The following is a 26,489-nucleotide window of genomic DNA, read 5'->3' on the forward strand; positions in this document are numbered from 1 at the left end:
AGTGGCTACGCCAAAGTCCACCAATACCCTTTTGGGTCTCTGCGGGAACCTTCTCCTGAGGTAGTCTGCGCTGAGGATACACAGGGCCTCCGGGCCAGTCACAGTAGGATACTTCTGCCACTTGTCCCCTATTAGGCTCACATTGGCCTCCAACACAGACAACTGTCGGGACACACACACACACCCCCCCACCACACCCACACCCACCCCCCCCCGTCACTCCAGAAATCCAGATGGGTTCCGCCTCTTTGTGCCCCGACGGCATTAGGGTACTCTGTGCACCGGGTGTCCACCGCACCATATACTCCTGTGGGTCTGATGTGCCAGGCCATCGAATCCACACAGTCCAGTAAACCCGGCCATCCCTTTCCTCTGCCTGGCCTAAGACAGGGACCCTCTGTTCCTCATTGGAGCCGGACCAGAAGTCTCATCACCAAAATCTGGATGAGAGCTCTTCTCTAGCCCTTCTCCTAAGTCTGGGGGATTGCTGGTTGCCTTCCATCGTCTCAATAACAACTGGAGCGACAGCCTTCTTGGATGGCCCCTCTTAACAGCTGTCTTCCCCCACAGGTCACACGCATAGGCTTCTAGCTTCGAGGTAGGCTCACCATCCCACGCCCTCATATCCTTCTCCTAGTCACGCAGGGAGAACCAGAGGGTGGAATGCAGCGTGTGCCTGTGGCGGCTCCCTTTCCCTCCGGCAGGGGGAGGCTAACTCTGTGACTGAGATAATGACAGTTTAAGAGGTGCAGCGAAAACTGTGCACGCAAGCAAAGCAAAAAATAGAGGCATTCCTTCACTACTTCCCATCAGCAGGCAGATGTCCAGCCACTTCCTGGAAAGCAGGGCCTCAGCACACATAGCAGTTCTTTGGGAAGACAAAAGCCATAACCATGAGCATTGCCCCCCTTCCCTAAGATTTTTTTATTGCTGAGCATGACAGCATAGCGCACGGAGTATCCCTTTGGTCAATTTGGGTCAGGCTGTCTTGGCTATGATGTCCCCTCCCAACCTCTTGCTCACACCGTACTTCTGCCCTTGAAGAGTTTTTAACCACACTTCTACTTCTTTTCTTTCTATAAAGACTTGATCACTTCAATCAGAAGAGTTTGGTGAGCTCCCCACTAAAGCTCTGGGGCCACTTGTGAATCGTGTTTCAGTTACTAAGAGCATACTTTGTTTGGTTCCAACTGAAGTCGAACCCTGGAAAGAATTTTTTCCATTAACTTTGACCAGGCTGTAAGCCTGAGGTTTCTTAGGAATGTTATGGGGAGGTAAGAAGTGATGGTCTATGGTACTTAAAAAAATCTACCCTACAGTTTTCCTATGCTCTATATCCGTTATTCTGAACTTACACTTAAATTCTAAGCTTTCTGAAGTAGAACTCGCCCTCTTTGTCAACTCTGGCTCCTAGAGTGAAGTTTCCAAGCATTTTCATGATGCACAGGAAGCAAACAAAAAAACCCCACCCACCCCAGAAAAAGCCATATACACACCAAGCACACTTCTAGTTTATCCAAACACGTGACGACTGCAGGATTCGTTTTCTCGGCTGAGAAGGAATCGCATTCGACAGTTGTGGCGGCCTGTAAACATTTGCTGATCAACTGACCTCAGAGACTGGTACAAATTCTCACCAGTGTATTTGCCTTAACCGTTCCTAGTCCACTAAAAGTGTATCTTTTTATCCATCTATTAAATGCTTAGTGTATTTTGATGTGCTCTTATGGCCAATGAAGTGATCTTAGCTAGCCTCCTAGCAGAGTTCAGACTGCAATCCATGAAACAAAGTTTTAGATTTAATTAATAATACCTTCAAGAGCTCTTCCAAGACCTGTGGCCCCGTGCAGAGGAACCCACCCTGGAGGAGCTTTGCTGGCAGCACTTGTGACCCCGCGGGGACCCACGCTGGAGCAGTCCCTTCCTGAAGGACTGCGCCCCGTGGAAAGGACCCATGCTGGAGCAGTTCGTGAAAAACTGCAGCACTTGGGAAGGGCCCACGTTGGAGAAGTTTGTGAAGGACTGCCTCCCGTGGCTGGGACCCCACGCTGGAGCAGGGGAAGAGTGTGAAGAGGAAGGAGCAGCAGAGGCAATGTGTAATGAAGTGACTTCAACCCCCATTCCCCGTCCCCCCGCACCGCTCGGGGTGGGGGTGGGGAGGGAGGAGGAGGTAGAGAAGTCGGGAGTGAAGCTGAGCCCGGGAAGAAGGGAGGGGTATGGGGGGGGGGGGGGAAGGTGTTTTCTAGGTTTGTTCTTATTTCTCATTATCCTACTCCGTTGTTAACTGGCAATAAATTAAATTCATTTTCCCCCGAGTCGAGTCTGTTTTGCCCCTGACGGTAATTGCTGAGCGACATCCCTGTCCTTATCTCGACCCACAAGCCTTTTAGCCTTTTGTCTTTCCCCCCCCCTCCCCTCTCCAGTTGAGGAGGGGAGTCACGGAGCGCCTTGGTGGGCACCTGGCAGCCAGCCGAGGTTAACCCACTACACCCATTTGAGCTCACTTTATGGGATCCCGAGCCCACTTTACTCCACGAAGCATGGGTCGTACGATGGGTAGAGGGCCCCTCCCTTTGAACATCCAGTGTAGCACAGGCAATCGCAGTGCCAAGGGGAGCTGTGCTTCAGTACAAGCTATTTCTGAAGGAGCTTTAACCCCCTCATATGCTGCCGGTATCTCTTTTCCAGTCAAGGCGTGGCGGGCCTTCGATCCTCTATACCCTCGGCTCCAAAACCCTAGAGGTCAACCTCAAGTCTCTCCGGGTGCTTTCTGCCAGAGGCTCCAGGTGAGGCCATGCTCCCTGGCCGCAGCGTGAAGCACGTTTCTCACATCTCTGCTGCCAAAGGAATCGAGAAGAACACATTGGCAACGTCAATTGTAGCGTACCACCTGGCCGACTTGGACTCCGGTTTGTATTGGAGCTCTAGCGTGCCTGGTACAGCAACGCTCAGTGACGGCGTGACTTTGTTCAGGCCACGATAGTCTACCCTTAGTCTCCACCCTCTGTCAAGGCTTTTCCACTGGCCATATGGGATTATTAAAGGGTGAGCGAGCCTTGCTGATCGCTCCTTGGCTCTCCAGTCAATCTATCAGCTCATGGATAGGAACCAGGGCGTCTCGGTGCAATACTGCTGTCAGTGCACCGTCACGGCAGCGATCGGCACCTGCTGTTCTTCGACCCACAGCAACCCCACACCAGAGGATCCTCCAAGAGACTGAGAAAGGTATATAGCCGTTTAATCCTCTCTGCGTCCACAGTGGCTACGCCAAAGTCCACCAATACCCTTTTGGGTCTCTGCGGGAACCTTCTCCTGAGGTAGTCTGCGCTGAGGATACACAGGGCCTCCGGGCCAGTCACAGTAGGATACTTCTGCCACTTGTCCCCTATTAGGCTCACATTGGCCTCCAACACAGACAACTGTCGGGACACACACACACTCCCCACCACACCCACACCCACACCCACCCCCCCCCGTCACTCCAGAAATCCAGATGGGTTCCGCCTCTTTGTGCCCCGACGGCATTAGGGTACTCTGTGCACCGGGTGTCCACCGCACCATATACTCCTGTGGGTCTGATGTGCCAGGCCATCGAATCCACACAGTCCAGTAAACCCGGCCATCCCTTTCCTCTGCCTGGCCTAAGACAGGGACCCTCTGTTCCTCATTGGAGCCGGACCAGAAGTCTCATCACCAAAATCTGGATGAGAGCTCTTCTCTAGCCCTTCTCCTAAGTCTGGGGGATTGCTGGTTGCCTTCCATCGTCTCAATAACAACTGGAGCGACAGCCTTCTTGGATGGCCCCTCTTAACAGCTGTCTTCCCCCACAGGTCACACGCATAGGCTTCTAGCTTCGAGGTAGGCTCACCATCCCACGCCCTCATATCCTTCTCCCTAGTCACGCAGGGAGAACCAGAGGGTGGAATGCAGCGTGTGCCTGTGGCGGCTCCCTTTCCCTCCGGCAGGGGGAGGCTAACTCTGTGACTGAGATAATGACAGTTTAAGAGGTGCAGCGAAAACTGTGCACGCAAGCAAAGCAAAAAATAGAGGCATTCCTTCACTACTTCCCATCAGCAGGCAGATGTCCAGCCACTTCCTGGAAAGCAGGGCCTCAGCACACATAGCAGTTCTTTGGGAAGACAAAAGCCATAACCATGAGCATTGCCCCCCTTCCCTAAGATTTTTTTATTGCTGAGCATGACAGCATAGCGCACGGAGTATCCCTTTGGTCAATTTGGGTCAGGCTGTCTTGGCTATGATGTCCCCTCCCAACCTCTTGCTCACACCGTACTTCTGCCCTTGAAGAGTTTTTAACCACACTTCTACTTCTTTTCTTTCTATAAAGACTTGATCACTTCAATCAGAAGAGTTTGGTGAGCTCCCCACTAAAGCTCTGGGGCCACTTGTGAATCGTGTTTCAGTTACTAAGAGCATACTTTGTTTGGTTCCAACTGAAGTCGAACCCTGGAAAGAATTTTTTCCATTAACTTTGACCAGGCTGTAAGCCTGAGGTTTCTTAGGAATGTTATGGGGAGGTAAGAAGTGATGGTCTATGGTACTTAAAAAATCTACCCTACAGTTTTCCTATGCTCTATATCCGTTATTCTGAACTTACACTTAAATTCTAAGCTTTCTGAAGTAGAACTCGCCCTCTTTGTCAACTCTGGCTCCTAGAGTGAAGTTTCCAAGCATTTTCATGATGCACAGGAAGCAAACAAAAAAACCCCACCCACCCCAGAAAAAGCCATATACACACCAAGCACACTTCTAGTTTATCCAAACACGTGACGACTGCAGGATTCGTTTTCTCGGCTGAGAAGGAATCGCATTCGACAGTTGTGGTGACCTGTAAACATTTGCTGATCAACTGACCTCAGAGACTGGTACAAATTCTCACCAGTGTATTTGCCTTAACCGTTCCTAGTCCACTAAAAGTGTATCTTTTTATCCATCTATTAAATGCTTAGTGTATTTTGATGTGCTCTTATGGCCAATGAAGTGATCTTAGCTAGCCTCTAGCAGAGTTCAGACTGCAATCCATGAAACAAAGTTTTAGATTTAATTAATAATACCTTCAAGAGCTCTTCCAAGACCTGTGGCCCCGTGGAGAGGAGCCCACCCTGGAGCAGGTTTGCTGGCAGCACTTGTGACCCCGCGGGGACCCACGCTGGAGCAGTCCCTTCCTGAAGGACTGCGCCCCGTGGAAAGGACCCATGCTGGAGCAGTTCGTGAAAAACTGCAGCACTTGGGAAGGGCCCACGTTGGAGAAGTTTGTGAAGGACTGCCTCCCGTGGCTGGGACCCCACGCTGGAGCAGGGGAAGAGTGTGAAGAGGAAGGAGCAGCAGAGGCAATGTGTAATGAAGTGACTTCAACCCCCATTCCCCGTCCCCCCGCACCGCTCGGGGTGGGGGTGGGGAGGGGGAGGAGGAGGTAGAGAAGTCGGGAGTGAAGCTGAGCCCGGGAAGAAGGGAGGGGTATGGGGGGGGGGGGGGGGAAGGTGTTTTCTAGGTTTGTTCTTATTTCTCATTATCCTACTCCGTTGTTAACTGGCAATAAATTAAATTCATTTTCCCCCGAGTCGAGTCTGTTTTGCCCCTGACGGTAATTGCTGAGCGACATCCCTGTCCTTATCTCGACCCACAAGCCTTTTAGCCTTTTGTCTTTCCCCCCCCCTCCCCTCTCCAGTTGAGGAGGGGAGTCACGGAGCGCCTTGGTGGGCACCTGGCAGCCAGCCGAGGTTAACCCACTACACCCATTTGAGCTCACTTTATGGGATCCCGAGCCCACTTTACTCCACGAAGCATGGGTCGTACGATGGGTAGAGGGGCCCCTCCCTTTGAACATCCAGTGTAGCACAGGCAATCGCAGTGCCAAGGGGAGCTGTGCTTCAGTACAAGCTATTTCTGAAGGAGCTTTAACCCCCTCATATGCTGCCGGTATCTCTTTTCCAGTCAAGGCGTGGCGGGCCTTCGATCCTCTATACCCTCGGCTCCAAAACCCTAGAGGTCAACCTCAAGTCTCTCCGGGTGCTTTCTGCCAGAGGCTCCAGGTGAGGCCATGCTCCCTGGCCGCAGCGTGAAGCACGTTTCTCACATCTCTGCTGCCAAAGGAATCGAGAAGAACACATTGGCAACGTCAATTGTAGCGTACCACCTGGCCGACTTGGACTCCGGTTTGTATTGGAGCTCTAGCGTGCCTGGTACAGCAACGCTCAGTGACGGCGTGACTTTGTTCAGGCCACGATAGTCTACCCTTAGTCTCCACCCTCTGTCAAGGCTTTTCCACTGGCCATATGGGATTATTAAAGGGTGAGCGAGCCTTGCTGATCGCTCCTTGGCTCTCCAGTCAATCTATCAGCTCATGGATAGGAACCAGGGCGTCTCGGTGCAATACTGCTGTCAGTGCACCGTCACGGCAGCGATCGGCACCTGCTGTTCTTCGACCCACAGCAACCCCACACCAGAGGGATCCTCCAAGAGACTGAGAAAGGTATATAGCCGTTTAATCCTCTCTGCGTCCACAGTGGCTACGCCAAAGTCCACCAATACCCTTTTGGGTCTCTGCGGGAACCTTCTCCTGAGGTAGTCTGCGCTGAGGATACACAGGGCCTCCGGGCCAGTCACAGTAGGATACTTCTGCCACTTGTCCCCTATTAGGCTCACATTGGCCTCCAACACAGACAACTGTCGGGACACACACACACCCCCCCACCACACCCACACCCACCCCCCCCCGTCACTCCAGAAATCCAGATGGGTTCCGCCTCTTTGTGCCCCGACGGCATTAGGGTACTCTGTGCACCGGGTGTCCACCGCACCATATACTCCTGTGGGTCTGATGTGCCAGGCCATCGAATCCACACAGTCCAGTAAACCCGGCCATCCCTTTCCTCTGCCTGGCCTAAGACAGGGACCCTCTGTTCCTCATTGGAGCCGGACCAGAAGTCTCATCACCAAAATCTGGATGAGAGCTCTTCTCTAGCCCTTCTCCTAAGTCTGGGGGATTGCTGGTTGCCTTCCATCGTCTCAATAACAACTGGAGCGACAGCCTTCTTGGATGGCCCCTCTTAACAGCTGTCTTCCCCCACAGGTCACACGCATAGGCTTCTAGCTTCGAGGTAGGCTCACCATCCCACGCCCTCATATCCTTCTCCTAGTCACGCAGCGAGAACCAGAGGGTGGAATGCAGCGTGTGCCTGTGGCGGCTCCCTTTCCCTCCGGCAGGGGGAGGCTAACTCTGTGACTGAGATAATGACAGTTTAAGAGGTGCAGCGAAAACTGTGCACGCAAGCAAAGCAAAAATAGAGGCATTCCTTCACTACTTCCCATCAGCAGGCAGATGTCCAGCCACTTCCTGGAAAGCAGGGCCTCAGCACACATAGCAGTTCTTTGGGAAGACAAAAGCCATAACCATGAGCATTGCCCCCCTTCCCTAAGATTTTTTTATTGCTGAGCATGACAGCATAGCGCACGGAGTATCCCTTTGGTCAATTTGGGTCAGGCTGTCTTGGCTATGATGTCCCCTCCCAACCTCTTGCTCACACCGTACTTCTGCCCTTGAAGAGTTTTTAACCACACTTCTACTTCTTTTCTTTCTATAAAGACTTGATCACTTCAATCAGAAGAGTTTGGTGAGCTCCCCACTAAAGCTCTGGGGCCACTTGTGAATCGTGTTTCAGTTACTAAGAGCATACTTTGTTTGGTTCCAACTGAAGTCGAACCCTGGAAAGAATTTTTTCCATTAACTTTGACCAGGCTGTAAGCCTGAGGTTTCTTAGGAATGTTATGGGGAGGTAAGAAGTGATGGTCTATGGTACTTAAAAAAATCTACCCTACAGTTTTCCTATGCTCTATATCCGTTATTCTGAACTTACACTTAAATTCTAAGCTTTCTGAAGTAGAACTCGCCCTCTTTGTCAACTCTGGCTCCTAGAGTGAAGTTTCCAAGCATTTTCATGATGCACAGGAAGCAAACAAAAAAACCCCACCCACCCCAGAAAAAGCCATATACACACCAAGCACACTTCTAGTTTATCCAAACACGTGACGACTGCAGGATTCGTTTTCTCGGCTGAGAAGGAATCGCATTCGACAGTTGTGGCGACCTGTAAACATTTGCTGATCAACTGACCTCAGAGACTGGTACAAATTCTCACCAGTGTATTTGCCTTAACCGTTCCTAGTCCACTAAAAGTGTATCTTTTTATCCATCTATTAAATGCTTAGTGTATTTTGATGTGCTCTTATGGCCAATGAAGTGATCTTAGCTAGCCTCCTAGCAGAGTTCAGACTGCAATCCATGAAACAAAGTTTTAGATTTAATTAATAATACCTTCAAGAGCTCTTCCAAGACCTGTGGCCCCGTGGAGAGGAGCCCACCCTGGAGCAGGTTTGCTGGCAGCACTTGTGACCCCGCGGGGACCCACGCTGGAGCAGTCCCTTCCTGAAGGACTGCGCCCGTGGAAAGGACCCATGCTGGAGCAGTTCGTGAAAAACTGCAGCACTTGGGAAGGGCCCACGTTGGAGAAGTTTGTGAAGGACTGCCTCCCGTGGCTGGGACCCCACGCTGGAGCAGGGGAAGAGTGTGAAGAGGAAGGAGCAGCAGAGGCAATGTGTAATGAAGTGACTTCAACCCCCATTCCCCGTCCCCCCGCACCGCTCGGGGTGGGGGTGGGGAGGGGGAGGAGGAGGTAGAGAAGTCGGGAGTGAAGCTGAGCCCGGGAAGAAGGGAGGGGTATGGGGGGGGGGGGGGGGGAGGTGTTTTCTAGGTTTGTTCTTATTTCTCATTATCCTACTCCGTTGTTAACTGGCAATAAATTAAATTCATTTTCCCCCGAGTCGAGTCTGTTTTGCCCCTGACGGTAATTGCTGAGCGACATCCCTGTCCTTATCTCGACCCACAAGCCTTTTAGCCTTTTGTCTTTCCCCCCCCCTCCCCTCTCCAGTTGAGGAGGGGAGTCACGGAGCGCCTTGGTGGGCACCTGGCAGCCAGCCGAGGTTAACCCACTACACCCATTTGAGCTCACTTTATGGGATCCCGAGCCCACTTTACTCCACGAAGCATGGGTCGTACGATGGGTAGAGGGGCCCCTCCCTTTGAACATCCAGTGTAGCACAGGCAATCGCAGTGCCAAGGGGAGCTGTGCTTCAGTACAAGCTATTTCTGAAGGAGCTTTAACCCCCTCATATGCTGCCGGTATCTCTTTTCCAGTCAAGGCGTGGCGGGCCTTCGATCCTCTATACCCTCGGCTCCAAAACCCTAGAGGTCAACCTCAAGTCTCTCCGGGTGCTTTCTGCCAGAGGCTCCAGGTGAGGCCATGCTCCCTGGCCGCAGCGTGAAGCACGTTTCTCACATCTCTGCTGCCAAAGGAATCGAGAAGAACACATTGGCAACGTCAATTGTAGCGTACCACCTGGCCGACTTGGACTCCGGTTTGTATTGGAGCTCTAGCGTGCCTGGTACAGCAACGCTCAGTGACGGCGTGACTTTGTTCAGGCCACGATAGTCTACCCTTAGTCTCCACCCTCTGTCAAGGCTTTTCCACTGGCCATATGGGATTATTAAAGGGTGAGCGAGCCTTGCTGATCGCTCCTTGGCTCTCCAGTCAATCTATCAGCTCATGGATAGGAACCAGGGCGTCTCGGTGCAATACTGCTGTCAGTGCACCGTCACGGCAGCGATCGGCACCTGCTGTTCTTCGACCCACAGCAACCCCACACCAGAGGGATCCTCCAAGAGACTGAGAAAGGTATATAGCCGTTTAATCCTCTCTGCGTCCACAGTGGCTACGCCAAAGTCCACCAATACCCTTTTGGGTCTCTGCGGGAACCTTCTCCTGAGGTAGTCTGCGCTGAGGATACACAGGGCCTCCGGGCCAGTCACAGTAGGATACTTCTGCCACTTGTCCCCTATTAGGCTCACATTGGCCTCCAACACAGACAACTGTCGGGACACACACACACCGCCCACCACACCCACACCCACACCCACCCCCCACCCCCCCGTCACTCCAGAAATCCAGATGGGTTCCGCCTCTTTGTGCCCCGACGGCATTAGGGTACTCTGTGCACCGGGTGTCCACCGCACCATATACTCCTGTGGGTCTGATGTGCCAGGCCATCGAATCCACACAGTCCAGTAAACCCGGCCATCCCTTTCCTCTGCCTGGCCTAAGACAGGGACCCTCTGTTCCTCATTGGAGCCGGACCAGAAGTCTCATCACCAAAATCTGGATGAGAGCTCTTCTCTAGCCCTTCTCCTAAGTCTGGGGGATTGCTGGTTGCCTTCCATCGTCTCAATAACAACTGGAGCGACAGCCTTCTTGGATGGCCCCTCTTAACAGCTGTCTTCCCCCACAGGTCACACGCATAGGCTTCTAGCTTCGAGGTAGGCTCACCATCCCACGCCCTCATATCCTTCTCCTAGTCACGCAGCGAGAACCAGAGGGTGGAATGCAGCGTGTGCCTGTGGCGGCTCCCTTTCCCTCCGGCAGGGGGAGGCTAACTCTGTGACTGAGATAATGACAGTTTAAGAGGTGCAGCGAAAACTGTGCACGCAAGCAAAGCAAAAAATAGAGGCATTCCTTCACTACTTCCCATCAGCAGGCAGATGTCCAGCCACTTCCTGGAAAGCAGGGCCTCAGCACACATAGCAGTTCTTTGGGAAGACAAAAGCCATAACCATGAGCATTGCCCCCCTTCCCTAAGATTTTTTTATTGCTGAGCATGACAGCATAGCGCACGGAGTATCCCTTTGGTCAATTTGGGTCAGGCTGTCTTGGCTATGATGTCCCCTCCCAACCTCTTGCTCACACCGTACTTCTGCCCTTGAAGAGTTTTTAACCACACTTCTACTTCTTTTCTTTCTATAAAGACTTGATCACTTCAATCAGAAGAGTTTGGTGAGCTCCCCACTAAAGCTCTGGGGCCACTTGTGAATCGTGTTTCAGTTACTAAGAGCATACTTTGTTTGGTTCCAACTGAAGTCGAACCCTGGAAAGAATTTTTTCCATTAACTTTGACCAGGCTGTAAGCCTGAGGTTTCTTAGGAATGTTATGGGGAGGTAAGAAGTGATGGTCTATGGTACTTAAAAAAATCTACCCTACAGTTTTCCTATGCTCTATATCCGTTATTCTGAACTTACACTTAAATTCTAAGCTTTCTGAAGTAGAACTCGCCCTCTTTGTCAACTCTGGCTCCTAGAGTGAAGTTTCCAAGCATTTTTCATGATGCACAGGAAGCAAACAAAAAAACCCCACCCACCCCAGAAAAAGCCATATACACACCAAGCACACTTCTAGTTTATCCAAACACGTGACGACTGCAGGATTCGTTTTCTCGGCTGAGAAGGAATCGCATTCGACAGTTGTGGCGGCCTGTAAACATTTGCTGATCAACTGACCTCAGAGACTGGTACAAATTCTCACCAGTGTATTTGCCTTAACCGTTCCTAGTCCACTAAAAGTGTATCTTTTTATCGATCTATTAAATGCTTAGTGTATTTTGATGTGCTCTTATGGCCAATGAAGTGATCTTAGCTAGCCTCCTAGCAGAGTTCAGACTGCAATCCATGAAACAAAGTTTTAGATTTAATTAATAATACCTTCAAGAGCTCTTCAAGACCTGTGGCCCCGTGGAGAGGAGCCCACCCTGGAGCAGGTTTGCTGGCAGCACTTGTGACCCCGCGGGGGACCCACGCTGGAGCAGTCCCTTCCTGAAGGACTGCGCCCCGTGGAAAGGACCCATGCTGGAGCAGTTCGTGAAAAACTGCAGCACTTGGGAAGGGCCCACGTTGGAGAAGTTTGTGAAGGACTGCCTCCCGTGGCTGGGACCCCACGCTGGAGCAGGGGAAGAGTGTGAAGAGGAAGGAGCAGCAGAGGCAATGTGTAATGAAGTGACTTCAACCCCCATTCCCCGTCCCCCCGCACCGCTCGGGGTGGGGGTGGGGAGGGGGAGGAGGAGGTAGAGAAGTCGGGAGTGAAGCTGAGCCCGGGAAGAAGGGAGGGGTATGGGGGGGGGGGGGGGGGAAGGTGTTTTCTAGGTTTGTTCTTATTTCTCATTATCCTACTCCGTTGTTAACTGGCAATAAATTAAATTCATTTTCCCCCGAGTCGAGTCTGTTTTGCCCCTGACGGTAATTGCTGAGCGACATCCCTGTCCTTATCTCGACCCACAAGCCTTTTAGCCTTTTGTCTTTCCCCCCCCTCCCCTCTCCAGTTGAGGAGGGGGAGTCACGGAGCGCCTTGGTGGGCACCTGGCAGCCAGCCAAGGTTAACCCACTACACCCATTTGAGCTCACTTTATGGGATCCCGAGCCCACTTTACTCCACGAAGCATGGGTCGTACGATGGGTAGAGGGGCCCCTCCCTTTGAACATCCAGTGTAGCACAGGCAATCGCAGTGCCAAGGGGAGCTGTGCTTCAGTACAAGCTATTTCTGAAGGAGCTTTAACCCCCTCATATGCTGCCGGTATCTCTTTTCCAGTCAAGGCGTGGCGGGCCTTCGATCCTCTATACCCTCGGCTCCAAAACCCTAGAGGTCAACCTCAAGTCTCTCCGGGTGCTTTCTGCCAGAGGCTCCAGGTGAGGCCATGCTCCCTGGCCGCAGCGTGAAGCACGTTTCTCACATCTCTGCTGCCAAAGGAATCGAGAAGAACACATTGGCAACGTCAATTGTAGCGTACCACCTGGCCGACTTGGACTCCGGTTTGTATTGGAGCTCTAGCGTGCCTGGTACAGCAACGCTCAGTGACGGCGTGACTTTGTTCAGGCCACGATAGTCTACCCTTAGTCTCCACCCTCTGTCAAGGCTTTTCCACTGGCCATATGGGATTATTAAAGGGTGAGCGAGCCTTGCTGATCGCTCCTTGGCTCTCCAGTCAATCTATCAGCTCATGGATAGGAACCAGGGCGTCTCGGTGCAATACTGCTGTCAGTGCACCGTCACGGCAGCGATCGGCACCTGCTGTTCTTCGACCCACAGCAACCCCACACCAGAGGGATCCTCCAAGAGACTGAGAAAGGTATATAGCCGTTTAATCCTCTCTGCGTCCACAGTGGCTACGCCAAAGTCCACCAATACCCTTTTGGGTCTCTGCGGGAACCTTCTCCTGAGGTAGTCTGCGCTGAGGATACACAGGGCCTCCGGGCCAGTCACAGTAGGATACTTCTGCCACTTGTCCCCTATTAGGCTCACATTGGCCTCCAACACAGACAACTGTCGGGACACACACACACCCCCCCACCACACCCACACCCACACCCACCCCCCCCCCCCCCCGTCACTCCAGAAATCCAGATGGGTTCCGCCTCTTTGTGCCCCGACGGCATTAGGGTACTCTGTGCACCGGGTGTCCACCGCACCATATACTCCTGTGGGTCTGATGTGCCAGGCCATCGAATCCACACAGTCCAGTAAACCCGGCCATCCCTTTCCTCTGCCTGGCCTAAGACAGGGACCCTCTGTTCCTCATTGGAGCCGGACCAGAAGTCTCATCACCAAAATCTGGATGAGAGCTCTTCTCTAGCCCTTCTCCTAAGTCTGGGGGATTGCTGGTTGCCTTCCATCGTCTCAATAACAACTGGAGCGACAGCCTTCTTGGATGGCCCCTCTTAACAGCTGTCTTCCCCCACAGGTCACACGCATAGGCTTCTAGCTTCGAGGTAGGCTCACCATCCCACGCCCTCATTTCTTGTGCACCTGGCAGAGCACGGGAAGCTGAAAAGTCCTTGACTAATGTAAACACTACTAAGCAACAGTCAAAACATCAGCGTGTTATCAATATTAGTCTCATACTAAAATCCAAAACACAGCACTGTACCAGCTACTAGGAAGAAAATTAATTCTGTCCCAGCCGAAACCAGGACAGTGACCTAAATTTATGGGTTGTATTTGGATGACATATTCAATGTGAGAATTGTGTTGCGTGGTCAGAGTGGGAGGATAAAGCGTGACAGGTTGAGGTTATTAAAGTTATCTGTGAGAGAACAATGGCAGTACAGAATCAATAAGGTTGGATAGGGGGACAGAAAAGTGGTGGTCTTGTAAAGAAAAGCCCCCTGGGATGTATCTTAACACATTGGAAACTGATAGGGGGACAACCAGGTGGGAGTGTGAATAAGAAAACATTAATCAAATATTGTAATCAGTGGTGTCCCCTGTACAAATTACAAGATGGTGAAAAATGGCCCTTTAATGGATCTTTAAATCATAATACTATATTGTAGTTAATGTTGTTCTTACGGAGAGAAGGAAAATGGGATGAGGTTATGTATGCGGATATGTTTTTTTTTACTTTGCGGAATCGCCCGGAGTGGCAGAAGGATTGTGGTGTTAACCTCCCGCCGCACGGAGGCAGCCTTGGAACAGAGAGGAATGGTCAATAGAGGAGGATTTAGAGGACGAGGAAGCGGAAGGCCCTCTGAAAGTAGAGGAAGACTGGGGAATGTATTGGGAAAGAATCACTGTGCGTATTGTCGAGAGGAAGGACATTGGAGGAGCGAATGTCCAAGACTCAAAGGAACCCCGCAAGTCTTGATTGCTGGAGCAGCGGCCAATTGACGGGGACCTGGGAAATCTACCTAGCGGATCCACTGGTTAAGATAAGGCTGGGGAGACAAGAGAAAGAAGTAGAATTCTTAGTAGAAACAGGTGCTTCTTTCTCTGTTTTAAGTCAAGAATTGATACCTGTGAGTAAAGACATTGTGACTGTAGTGGGAGCTACTGGACAGCAGGAAAAGGAGTTCTTTCTAAAACCCATCAATTTTAAAGATTTACACCCTGTGGTGGCCAATCCTTATACTTTACTTACTAAATTGCGAGATAATCAGGTATGGTTTACAGTATTAGATCTGAAAGATGCATTCTTCTGATTGCCTCTGGCCAAGGAGAGCCAAAACCTGTTTGCATTTGAACGGGAAAGTCCTACTACTGGTAGGAAAACCCAACTTACCTGGACAGTGTTACCCCAAGGTTTTAAGAACAGTCCAACCATCTTTGGGAACCAATTAGCACGAGAACTTGAGACATGGGATCCTCCCTCCAGAGACAGAACTCTTCTACAGTGTGTGGATGACTTATTAATAGCAACTGAAACAAAGTCTGATTGTATTCAATGGACTATTAATTTGTTGAACTTTTTGGGACTGAATGGGTATCGAGTCTCTCAACAGAAAGCTCAGATGGTGCGACAGCAAGTAACCTACCTTGGATACGAGCTATCTGGAGGACAACGAGAATTAGGAACGGAACGAAAAGAAGCCATCTGCAGAACCCCCCCTCCCTCAAACGGTAAAGGAACTCAGGACCTTCTTGGGAATGGCAGGTTGGTGTCGATTATGGATTTACAATTATGGAATAATAGTAAAACCTTTGTATGAACTTTTGAAAAACAATCCCACTCAATTGATTTGGTCCAGAGAAGCTCAAAATGCATTCAAAATGCTTAAAAAGGAACTGATGAAGGCCCCGGCCCTGGGCCTACCTGACGTTACTAAACCCTTCTGGCTGTTTTCCCATGAAAAACAAGGTATAGCTCTGGGAGTCCTAGCTCAACGACTGGGACTCTACAAAAGAGCTGTGGCCTACTTTTCTAAGCAGCTTGACAAAGTAAGCAAAGGGTGGCCAGGGTGCCTACGAGCTGTGGCGGCTGTAGTACTAAATATCCAAGAGGCCCAGAAATTTACCTTAGGCCAAAAAAATCACAGTGCTGGTTTCACACACAGTATCGGCCGTACTAGAACAAAAAGGAAATCATTGGCTTTCTCCATCCCGATTTTTACAATACCAGGCTATTCTAGTTGAACCAGACGATGTTAATATTGAAGTGACTAATGTTACGAACCCAGCTTCTTTCCTCAGTGGGGTGACATCTGAATCATTGATACATGAGTGTTTGGAAACCATAGAGACTGTATATTCTAGCAGACCAGATTTAAAAGAGGAACCCCTGGAAGATGCACAAGACTCCTGGTTCACGGATGGAAGCAGCTTCGTCCGACAAGGTATTCGAAAGGCTGGGTACGCGGTGACAACAGCAAGCAAAGTAATTGAATCTCAATCATTACCTGCTGGAACATCAGCTCAAAAGGCTGAAATTATTGCCCTGACTAGGGCCCTGGAATTGGCAAAAGGGAAAAAGATAAATATATGGACAGACTCCAAATATGCCTTTGGAGTTGTCCGCGCTCACGGAGCAATTTGGAAGGAACGAGGACTACTAACCGCACAAGGGAGACAGATCAAGCACGCTGAGGAAATCCTTCACCTATCAGAAGCAGTCCAACTGCCAACCAAAGTCACCATCATGCACTGCCGAGGACACCTGAAGGGTAACACTGACCAGGAAAAAGGTAACAGGTTGGCTGACTATGAGGCTAAACAGGCAGCGGAGAGAATGCAAAAGATTTTAACCTTAATTCCGGATAATAGAAGTAGGAGTCTAGGTGACCATGAAAATGTTGAATATTCTAGGGCTGATAAAGAATTAATAGAAGAAATGGGAGGGCAGGTTCCCTCCAAAGGATGGGCCCACTTGAGTGATGGCAGGATTATAATTCCTGCCAAACAGGTATGGGGAGTTGTTAAAGAAGAACACAATAAGACACATTGGGGGGCAGATTCCCTGTATAATTTCTTAAATCAAAAATTAATAGGGAGAAATCTGTATACTACAGTTCGACAGGTGACTCAGCAATGTGAAATACGTTTGAAAAATAATCCCAATACAGGTAACCGGGCACAATTAGGAAGTATTGGGAGAGGAAATGTACCAGGGGACCACTGGCAAATTGATTTCTCTGAACTTCCAAGAAAAGGGGGGTACAGATACTTATTGGTACTTACAGACACCTTTTCCGGATGGCCAGAGGCGTTCCCTTGTAGGACAAACAAAGCAAGAGAAGTAACTAAGGTATTATTAAATGAAATAATACCTCGATTCGGGGTACCTACGGTCATTTCATCAGATAGGGGTACACATTTTTGTGCAGAAGTAGTGCAACAGGTCAGCAAACTATTAGGAATCGATTGGCAATTACACACACCCTACAGACCACAAGCCAGCGGGCAAGTAGAAAAAATGAACCACATGATAAAACAACAGATAGCTAAAATGTGTCAAGAAGCAAACCTATATTGGTATCAAGCACTGCCTATTGCACTACTTCAGATACGTGTAAAACCTAGGGCCAAAGAAAATCTGAGCCCTTTTGAGATATTATATGGGAGGCCATATCAGGCCAAATATCAAGGGGAAGATTTGAATCAGCTGGGAAATAATTATTTACAAAATTATGTTATATCCTTAGGAAAACAATTGGAAAAGATTAATAAGAATGTTTTGGGAACCAGAGCAAAAGGGTTAGATCACCCGATCCACCCATTTAGCCCTAGAGATTGGGTTTATGTTAAGAATTTTTCAGGAGACCCATTGGAGGAGAAGTGGAATGGACCTTATCAGGTGTTGCTAACCACTTTCACTGCAATCAAGATTAAAGAGCAGACAGCTTGGATCCATTACTCCTGAGTAAAGAAAGCTTCTGAACCACGATGGAACATTGAAAGTGCTGGAGATTTGAAATTACGGTTACGACGATAACTTTATTGACTTTAAGCTTATCAGTAGATGCTTGGAACAAGAACTTGTATTATAATGCGATTCAGATGATAGCGAATGCTGCAGGGGCTAAGGATTGTTGGATTTGTACTGACCTACCGAGAGGTGACATGAGACTCCCTTTGTACGGCATAGGGTCGACTCATTGGAATTGTGACAATAATACTTGGCCTGAGTTTTGGAAAAAATGAGATGGAGGATATTGTAGCTATGATAATTCAAGCTATGGGATCGGACCAAGATTTGACCTACAGATACTAGATTATAACACCCAGATTCTAGTTAGCAATAATAGTTGCCTATGGAAGGCAAGATCCAATAATTGTCCGTGCCCCCCACAAATATCATAACTATTCCTGTAGGAACGGGTGGGATGATTATTGGATCAACAAGACTGCGGTAGAAGTAGGAACCTGGAATTTGACGGGATTGAACGTGAAACCTATAGCCCTACAAAGTGGGATGCCAGTAGAAATACATCGGTTGGATGGGTAAGCAAAGGATCATTTTATGGAGCTAATCTCACAGCCACTGACGGACCCTGCAGACTACCCGACAGGTATTGGTGGCTGTGTGGTGATGGTATCAGCAGAAAGCAACTCCCTGCAGGATGGAAGGGAAGGTGTACCATAGGTCATTTAGTTAGTCAGGATCAAATATATAATCAGCCCCAAATACCTAGGGGTATTTTGAGAATGTCCTGGAGACGGGCTAAGCGAGAAGACAAGCCCCTTGTAATTAGGGGAACAAAATTTCATAGCTTTGTTAGATGGTTCGTACCGTGGCTAGAAGTAAGCGAGCTAGAAAAGGCCATGGTAAATATTTCCGCAGTTCTAGAGCAGATGGAAAATGTAACCATAAATACTATAAAAAATTTACAGACGGAAGTATCTTCCCTTAGTAAGGTTGTGTTGCAAAATCGAATGGCATTAGATTTATTGACTGCCAAAGAAGGAGGTGTATGTATGATCATTAATACCAGTTGCTGTGCATATATCAATAAAGATAAGCAGATAGAAGCAGATCTAAATGCACTCTGGGAGAAAGCACGAATATTCCAGGAAGTATCTTTGGATGATACTTCATTGAGGCTTCGAGATTTATGGGATAAATTGACTTCTTGGCTTCCCAACTTTGGATGGTTGAAACAATTATTCATTGGATTAATTACTGTGGCGATTTTAGGAATATTTGTTTGTGTATTTCTTAAATGTTTTCTTTGGTGTCACCGGAATTCAGCAGAGACGTACAGCGATTGGAAAAGAAACAATATTAGGCATCAAGTAGAAACGGGAAGGTATTTTACTCAGACCCTTGAAAAGGATGAAATATTATGAATTTTGCAAACGTAAAATAATTAAGGATAACACCCTTTTAGGCCTAAAAAGATTTGAAATATTTTACTAGTCGTAGCTAAAAGAGCCTTACTATTTTAATAGTAATTTTATTGATTTTAAGCTTCGTTTTAGACATAATAAGACTGTATATTGAGGACTGTAGCAAGTAAGCTACAAGCCCTCAAAAGAAAAGGGGGGAATGAAAGGGTTAAATCCCTGACAATCCCTGACTAAGACCTTACTGTAATACATAGACTTGCATTTTTTTAGTTTCACTTGCATCCTTGTTCTCTTTTGTTCTCTTCCCCTGCAAAGATAGTTTTGGTTACCTGCTGAGCAGAGTTGATGGTGGGACATTTCCTGTGACTTCTTACCTGATAGGACTAAGCAGGCCTTGAGCAAGCTCGTTAAGCTTCCTAATTAAATCACTGATAAGAGGAACTCAGGACGATTGTGCCAAAGATAAGCACCAAAGAACTAGCTTAAATCGACCCCCTTGTAACATTCCAAGGCCGAAGGAGTGATGAGCTAACTCAATGACTATATATGGACAAAGGAAGCCCAAAGTTCAACTAGCGGACAACGTGAGGAAGACTATGGAAGACCACCGGGAGGGTGAAAAGACCCTAACCCTAATTTTACTGCGCATGCTTGGACTATGTAACTGAATTCCGGGAACTCATCACCATAAGACTGCCCTTTTCAGGAAATCTGATGAATATGTATGATTTTGCTGTATATGAACTGATGTGTTGTGCTAACCTGGCGGAGCACTTGTGGCGGAGCGATGCCCAGTGCTGCCCAGCGCTGCAATAAAGAATACCTGCTTAATAGTCATCCCGACTATTGAGTCCTGATTTCGGCTTTTCACGGCAACAGTGTAAAGACTCAGCCATTTCCGAGCTCAAAAACATTGCTGGGTTCACTGCTGTTGTAGTTTTAAGTTCCACATCATCCTGTTCCAAGAGAGTGACCTGGTATTTGAGCATGTGGCTCCGGGACAGCCAAAGCCCCCCTTTTTGCTCCAAGACAGAAATTACCATATGTGGGACATAAACCATAATTTTCTGCCCCATGGTTAATTTCCTTGCTTCTTGGATTAAGAGTACAGTTGCTGTCACAGCTCGCAAACATCCAGGCCATCCCTTGCTGACATTATCCATTTGCTTAAAAAAATACCCAATGGCTTGTTTCCAAGTTCCTAATTTTTGAGTCAACACACCCAAAGCAACTTGTTATCACTCATGTACAAACAATTCAAAAGGCTTTGCTAAATCTGGGAGTCCTAACGCAGCTGCAGACATCAGAGACTTCTTCAGATTTTTAAAAGCTGTCTGACACTCTGGAACTTGACAAACTGCTTCCTTTCTGCCTGCTCCCAGTCTTCTTTGTCCTTGCAAAATTTCAAAGCCTAACTATATCACAGTCTCTTTCCCAATCTGGGCCTTGCTTTTTGATACTCGGTATCCTGCTTGTCCCAAAAAATTCAACAAGCTGATGGTCACTTGTAAACAGTCCTCTCAAGAGTCTGCTGCTATCAAGCTGTCATCTACATTACCAAATATTGTAGGACTATTTTTGAACCCTTGAGGTAGCACCGTCCAGGTGAGTTGTGTCTTGCATCCGCTGGTGGGGCTTTCCCATTCAAAGGCAAATATGCCTGGCTATCTTTGTCTAGAGGCATGCAGAAGAAAGCATCCTTGAGATCAAGTACAGTAAACCATTTATGTTTTTCTTTTAAGGATGTCAGGAAGGTATATGGGTTAGCTACTACTGGGTGAATGTCTTGAACAACCTGATTCATGGCTCTTAAATCTTGAAGTAACCTATATTCCTTGCCATTCCGCTTTTTCACTGGCAATATTGGGGTATTATGTTCCAATTCACACTCTATCAATAATCCATAATTCAAAAATTTTGTTATTAATTCTTCCAAACCCTTTCTAGCTTCCCACTTAATAGGATACTGGTTTTGTCTTACCGGTTGTCGTGGTTTAGCCCCAGCAGGCAGCTAAGCACCACGCAGCCGCTCGCTCACTCCCCCCCGGTGGGATGGGGGAGAGAATCGGAAGAGCAAAAGTAAGAAAACTCGTGGGTTGAGATAAGAACAGTTTAATAATTGGAACAAAATAATAGTAATAATAATAATGAATTGTAATGAGAAGGAAAACAACAAGAGAGAGAGAGGAACAAAACCCAAAGGAGGAGGAAAAAAAAAAAAAGATACAACCGCTCACCACCCGCTGACTGACGCCCAGCCAGTCCCCGAGCAGCAACCGCTACCCCCCGGCCAACCCCCCTCAGTTTATATACTGGGCATGACATCATATGGTATGGAATAGCCCTTTGGGCAGTTTGGATCAACTGTCCTGGCTGTGCCCCCTCCCATTTCTTGTGCACCTGGCAGAGCAGGGGAAGCTGAAAAAGTCCTTGACCAGTGTAAACACCACTTCGCAACAACTAAAACATCAGCGTGTTATCACTATTATTCTCATACTAAAATCCAAAACACAGCACTATACCAGCTACTAGGAAGAAAATTAACTCTATCCCAGCCGAAACCAGGACAGTATCCACCCCTTATTCTATACCATTTACGTCATGCCCAGGTTCTACCCTTTCTAATACAATTAATCACCACCACTTTTCCTGTCTCTTGATATATATATGTACACACAGCTATCATTCCCTTGGTCTATGGGCCATCCTTCTAAAATGTTTGTTAAGTTCATTTAGTCCATGACTTTGGGCTCCATCTGCCATAACAGTCCTTCAGGGCAGGAGAGATGGTCTGTGGTGGTGGATTGTTGCATGCTGAAGCCAGTTCTGGTTCCATCACCACTGCACTTTGCTTGCTTTCATCGAAGTTCATTCTTCATTAATCTGGGTGATTCTTACTGAAATACCGTTGATATGGTGTATAGTAACCATAAAAGTGATGACATGCAGTATTATACAGCAATTAACATCATACCATTTAGTTCATTGGCTATTCTCACCCAAAATCACATCCCCTTGAGGTACACATCGGACTTCCCCATCCTTTCACATTACCCACCAAGTGCACCCAGGTCCTTCAGCAAAAGCAATCCCATGAATGGGCTTGCCTTTGCCTGAGGCAGGAGTAACCCAGACTGTCTGCCCCAGCATGTTTTTCATGTGCACTACAGGGACTTTATCCCCTTCTACAGTGCGTAAAAGTTTTGACGGCGCAGGGCCAGCTCGATTGGCAGATCCCCTAGTGTTGACTACCCAGGTGGCCTTTGCTAAATGTGTATCCCAATGTCTGAATGTCCCAGCACCCATTGCTCGCAGTGTAGTCTTTAACAGCCCATTGTATCCTTCGATTTTCCCGGAGGCTGGTGCATGATAGGGGATGTGATACACCCACTCAGTGCCATGCTCTTTGGCCCAGGCGTCTATGAGGTTGTTTGGGAAATGAGTCCCGTTGTCTGACTCAATTCTTTCGGGGGTGCCATGTCGCCATAGGACTTGCTTTTCAAGGCCCAGGATAGTGTTCCGGGCAGTGGCATGGGGCACAGGATATGTTTCCAGCCATGTGGTGGTTGCTTCCACCATTGTAAGCACATGGCGCTTGCCTTGGCGGGTTTGTGGGAGTGTGATATAATCGATCTGCCAGGCCTCCCCATATTTATATTTCAGCCATCGCCCTCCATACCACAGAGGCTTTAACCGCTTGGCTTGCTGGATGGCAGCGCATGTTTCACATTCATGGATAACCTGTGCAATAGTGTCCATGGTCAAGTCCACCCCTCGATCACGAGCCCATCTATATGTTGCATCTCTTCCTTGATGGCCTGAGGTGTCATGGGCCCACCGAGCTATAAATAATTCACCCTTATGTTGCCAGTCCAGATCCACCTGAGCCACTTCAATCTTAGCAGCCTGATCCACCTGCTGGTTGTTTTGATGTTCCTCAGTGGCCCAACTCTTGGGTACGTGAGCATCTATGTGACGTACTTTTACAACCAGGTTCTCTACCCGGGCAGCAATATCTTGCCACAGTGCGGCAGCCCAGATGGGTTTGCCTCTGCGCTGCCAATTGTTCTGCTTCCATTGCTGTAGCCACCCCCACAGGGCATTGGCCACCATCCATGAGTCAGTATAGAGATAGAGCACTGGCCACTTTTCTTGTTCAGCAATGTCTAAAGCCAGCTGGATGGCCTTAACTTCTGCAAATTGGCTCGATTCCCCTTCTCCTTCAGCAGTTTCTACCACTTGTCGTATAGGACTCCATACAGCAGCTTTCCATCTCTAATGTTTTCCTACAATACGACAGGACCCATCAGTGAACAGGGTGTATTGCTTCTCATTTTCTGGTAGTTTATTGTACAGTGGGGCCTCCTCAGCATGCATCACCTCCTCCTCTGGCGATATTCCAAAATCTTTGCCTTCTGGCCAGTCCATGATCACTTCCAAAATTCCTGGGCGATTGGGGTTTCCTATCCGAGCCCATTGTGTGATCAGTGCAACCCACTTATTCCACGTAGCATCAGTTGCATGATGTGTAGAGGGGACCCTCCCTTTGAACATCCAGCCCAGCACTGGCAGTTGGGGTGCCAGGAGGAGCTTCAGTACCAACCACTTCCAAAGAACTCGATCCCCTTCATATGCTGCCAATATCTCTTTTTCAGTTGGAGTAGAGTGGGCCTCAGATCCTCTGTATCCCCGACTCCAAAACCCTAGGGGTTGACCTCGAGTCTCCCCTGGTGCTTTCTGCCAGAGGGCCATTCCAGGTAGGGCCATTCTCCCCGGCTGCAGTGTAGAGCACATTCTTTACATCTTGCTCTGCCCAGACTGGCCCAAGGGCTACTGCATGAACTATCTCCCGTTTAATTTGTTCAAAGGCTTGTCGTTGCTCAGGGCCCCATTTGAAATAGTTCTTCTTCCGGGTCACTTGATAGAGAGGGCTTACGATCAGACTGTAGTTTGGAATATGCATTCTCCAAAAACCCACAACGCCTAAGAAAGCTTGTGTTTCTTTTTTGCTAGCTGGTGGAGACATGGCTGTTATTTTGTTAATCACATGCAATGGGATCTGACAACGTCCATCTTGCCATTTTATTCCTAAAAACTGGATCTCCTGTGCAGGTCCCTTGACCTTACTTTGTTTTATGGCAAAAGCGGCTTTCAGGAGGATCTGGACTATTTCCTTCCCTTTCTCAAAAACTTCTTCTGCTGTATTGCCCCACACAATGATGTCATCAATATATTGCAGATCTTCTGGAGCTCCACCTTGTTCCAGGGCTGTCTGGATCAGTCCATGGCAAATGGTGGGGCTGTGTTTCCACCCCTGGGGCAATCGATTCCAAGTGTACTGAACGCCCCTCCAAGGGAAAGCAAACTGTGGCCTGCACTCTGCTGCCAAAGGGATTGAGAGAAACGCATTAGCGATATCACTTGTGGCATACCACTTGGCTGCCTTTGACTCCAGTTTGTATTGAAGTTCCAGCATGTCTGGCACGGCAGCACTCAGCACTCAGCGTGACTTCATTCAGGCCACGGTAGTCTACTGTTAGTCTCCACTCTCCATTAGACTTTTGCACTGGCCATATAGGGCTGTTAAAAGGTGAACGAGTCTTACTGATCACTCCTTGGCTCTCCAGTCGATGAATCATTTTATGGATGGGAATCAGGGAGTCTCGGTTGGTGCGATATTGCCTCCGGTGCACCATTGTGGTAGCGACTGGCACCTGTTGTTCTTCGACCCTCAGCAACCCCACAACAGAAGGGTCCTCTGAAAGACTGGACAAGGTAGACAGCTGTTTCATTTCCTCCGTCTCCAAGGCAGCTATACCAAAAGCCCACCGGTACCCTTTTGGGTCCTTGAAATACCCTCTCCTGAGGTAGTCTATGCCAAGGATGCACGGAGCCTCTGGGCCAGTCACAATGGGGTGCCATTGTGCCATTTTGCCACTCCTTCCCAGTTAGGCTCACTTTGGCCTCCAATACAGTCAGCTGTTGGGATCCCCCTGTCACCCCAGAAATACAGATGGGTTCTGCCCCGATATAGCTTGATGGCATTAGGGTACACTGTGCTCCGGTGTCTACTAGAGCTTTATACTTCTGTGGGTATTATGTGCCAGGCCATCGAATCCACACAGTCCAGTAAACCCAGTTGTCCCTTTCCTCCACCTGGCTGGAGGCAGGGCCCCCCTAATCCTGGTCATAATATTCATTACCCACTTCTTGTATATACGAGTCAGGAGCTCCTTCATTAAAATCAGGAGTAAGATCAGCCCTTTTACTCTGTCTGGGGAACTGCCCACTGGAAACCGGAGCAGCAATTTTCCTGGAAGAACCCCCTTTGGTGATTGTTTTTCCTTGCAACTCACGTACCCGTGCCTCTAGGGTCGAGGTAGGTTTTCCATCCCACTTCCTCATGTCCTCTCCGTGGTCACGCAGGTAAAACCATAGGGTGCCCCGTGGTGTGTACCCTCTATATCCTCTCTCTTGAGCAGAGGAACGCTGACTCCTAATAGCTGAGACACTGGTCCGTACAGGTGGGGAGTAGGACATATCCTCTTTGAATCATTGGAACTCCCAGGACAGTTTCTCCACAGCTGAGACAAGGGAGGAAGAGATACTTTCTTCGTATTCCTGGAGCTGGCTAGCTGCTTCATTCACTGTTGGACCGTCTCCGTCTTTCCAGGTCAGTATTGCCAATGAGTTGGCACACGACGGTGGTGCGTTTCGTACCAACTTCCGCCACATAGGTCTTGTGCACTGGACCTCATCTGGATCTGTGGGTGACCGCACATCGTCCAGGTCACCATAAATCACTTCCAGCACGGCTAATTCCCTCAGGTACTGGATACCTTTCTCCATGGTGGTCCATTTCCCAGGGCGATATACAACATCTTCCTTGAAGGGGTCTCTTTCCATCGTAGCTGACAGGAGTCGCCTCCAGAGGCTGAGGGCTGGTTCCCCTTTTCCAATCGCTTTGTCAATGCCCCCTTCCCTAGAAATGGATCCCAGCTGCTTGGCTTCCTTACCCTCTAATTCCAGGCTACTGGCCCCGCTATCCCAGCATGGGAGCAGCCAGGTGACAACGTGCTCGCCTGGACGACGGCTGAAATCTTTTCGCATATCTCACAGCTCACTCAGGGATAGGGATCGGGTGGTTTCCGTCTCATTTACGAGTTCTTCCTCTTCCTCTTCCTCTCCCTGTGATGGCCCTGCTCTTTCATCTTCCCTTTCTAAACGAGCTGACTTTCACTTCCAGGATTTCTTCTTGTGTATAGGGGCGACTGGTACTGACATGGGTTGGTTCCCTGGTTGAACCGCATCATCTGTCGCAGGGGGGCTGGTGTGACCGCAGTGCTTGTAACAGAGTTGTCTGGAGCAGCCGCAGTGCCTGTTGCAGCGGGGGCTGGAGCAGCCGCAGTGCCTGTGGCAGGGGTAGGCTGGAGCAGCCACAGTGCCTGTCGCAGGGGGAATCAGAGCAGCCGCAGTGCCTGTCGCAGGAGGGGCTACAGTAGCCGCAGTGCCTGTCATTTTGTCACCAGATCCTTGA

This window comes from Ciconia boyciana, chromosome 4 (genome assembly GCF_034638445.1).
Source record: "Ciconia boyciana chromosome 4, ASM3463844v1, whole genome shotgun sequence".
Taxonomy (NCBI): domain Eukaryota; kingdom Metazoa; phylum Chordata; class Aves; order Ciconiiformes; family Ciconiidae; genus Ciconia; species Ciconia boyciana.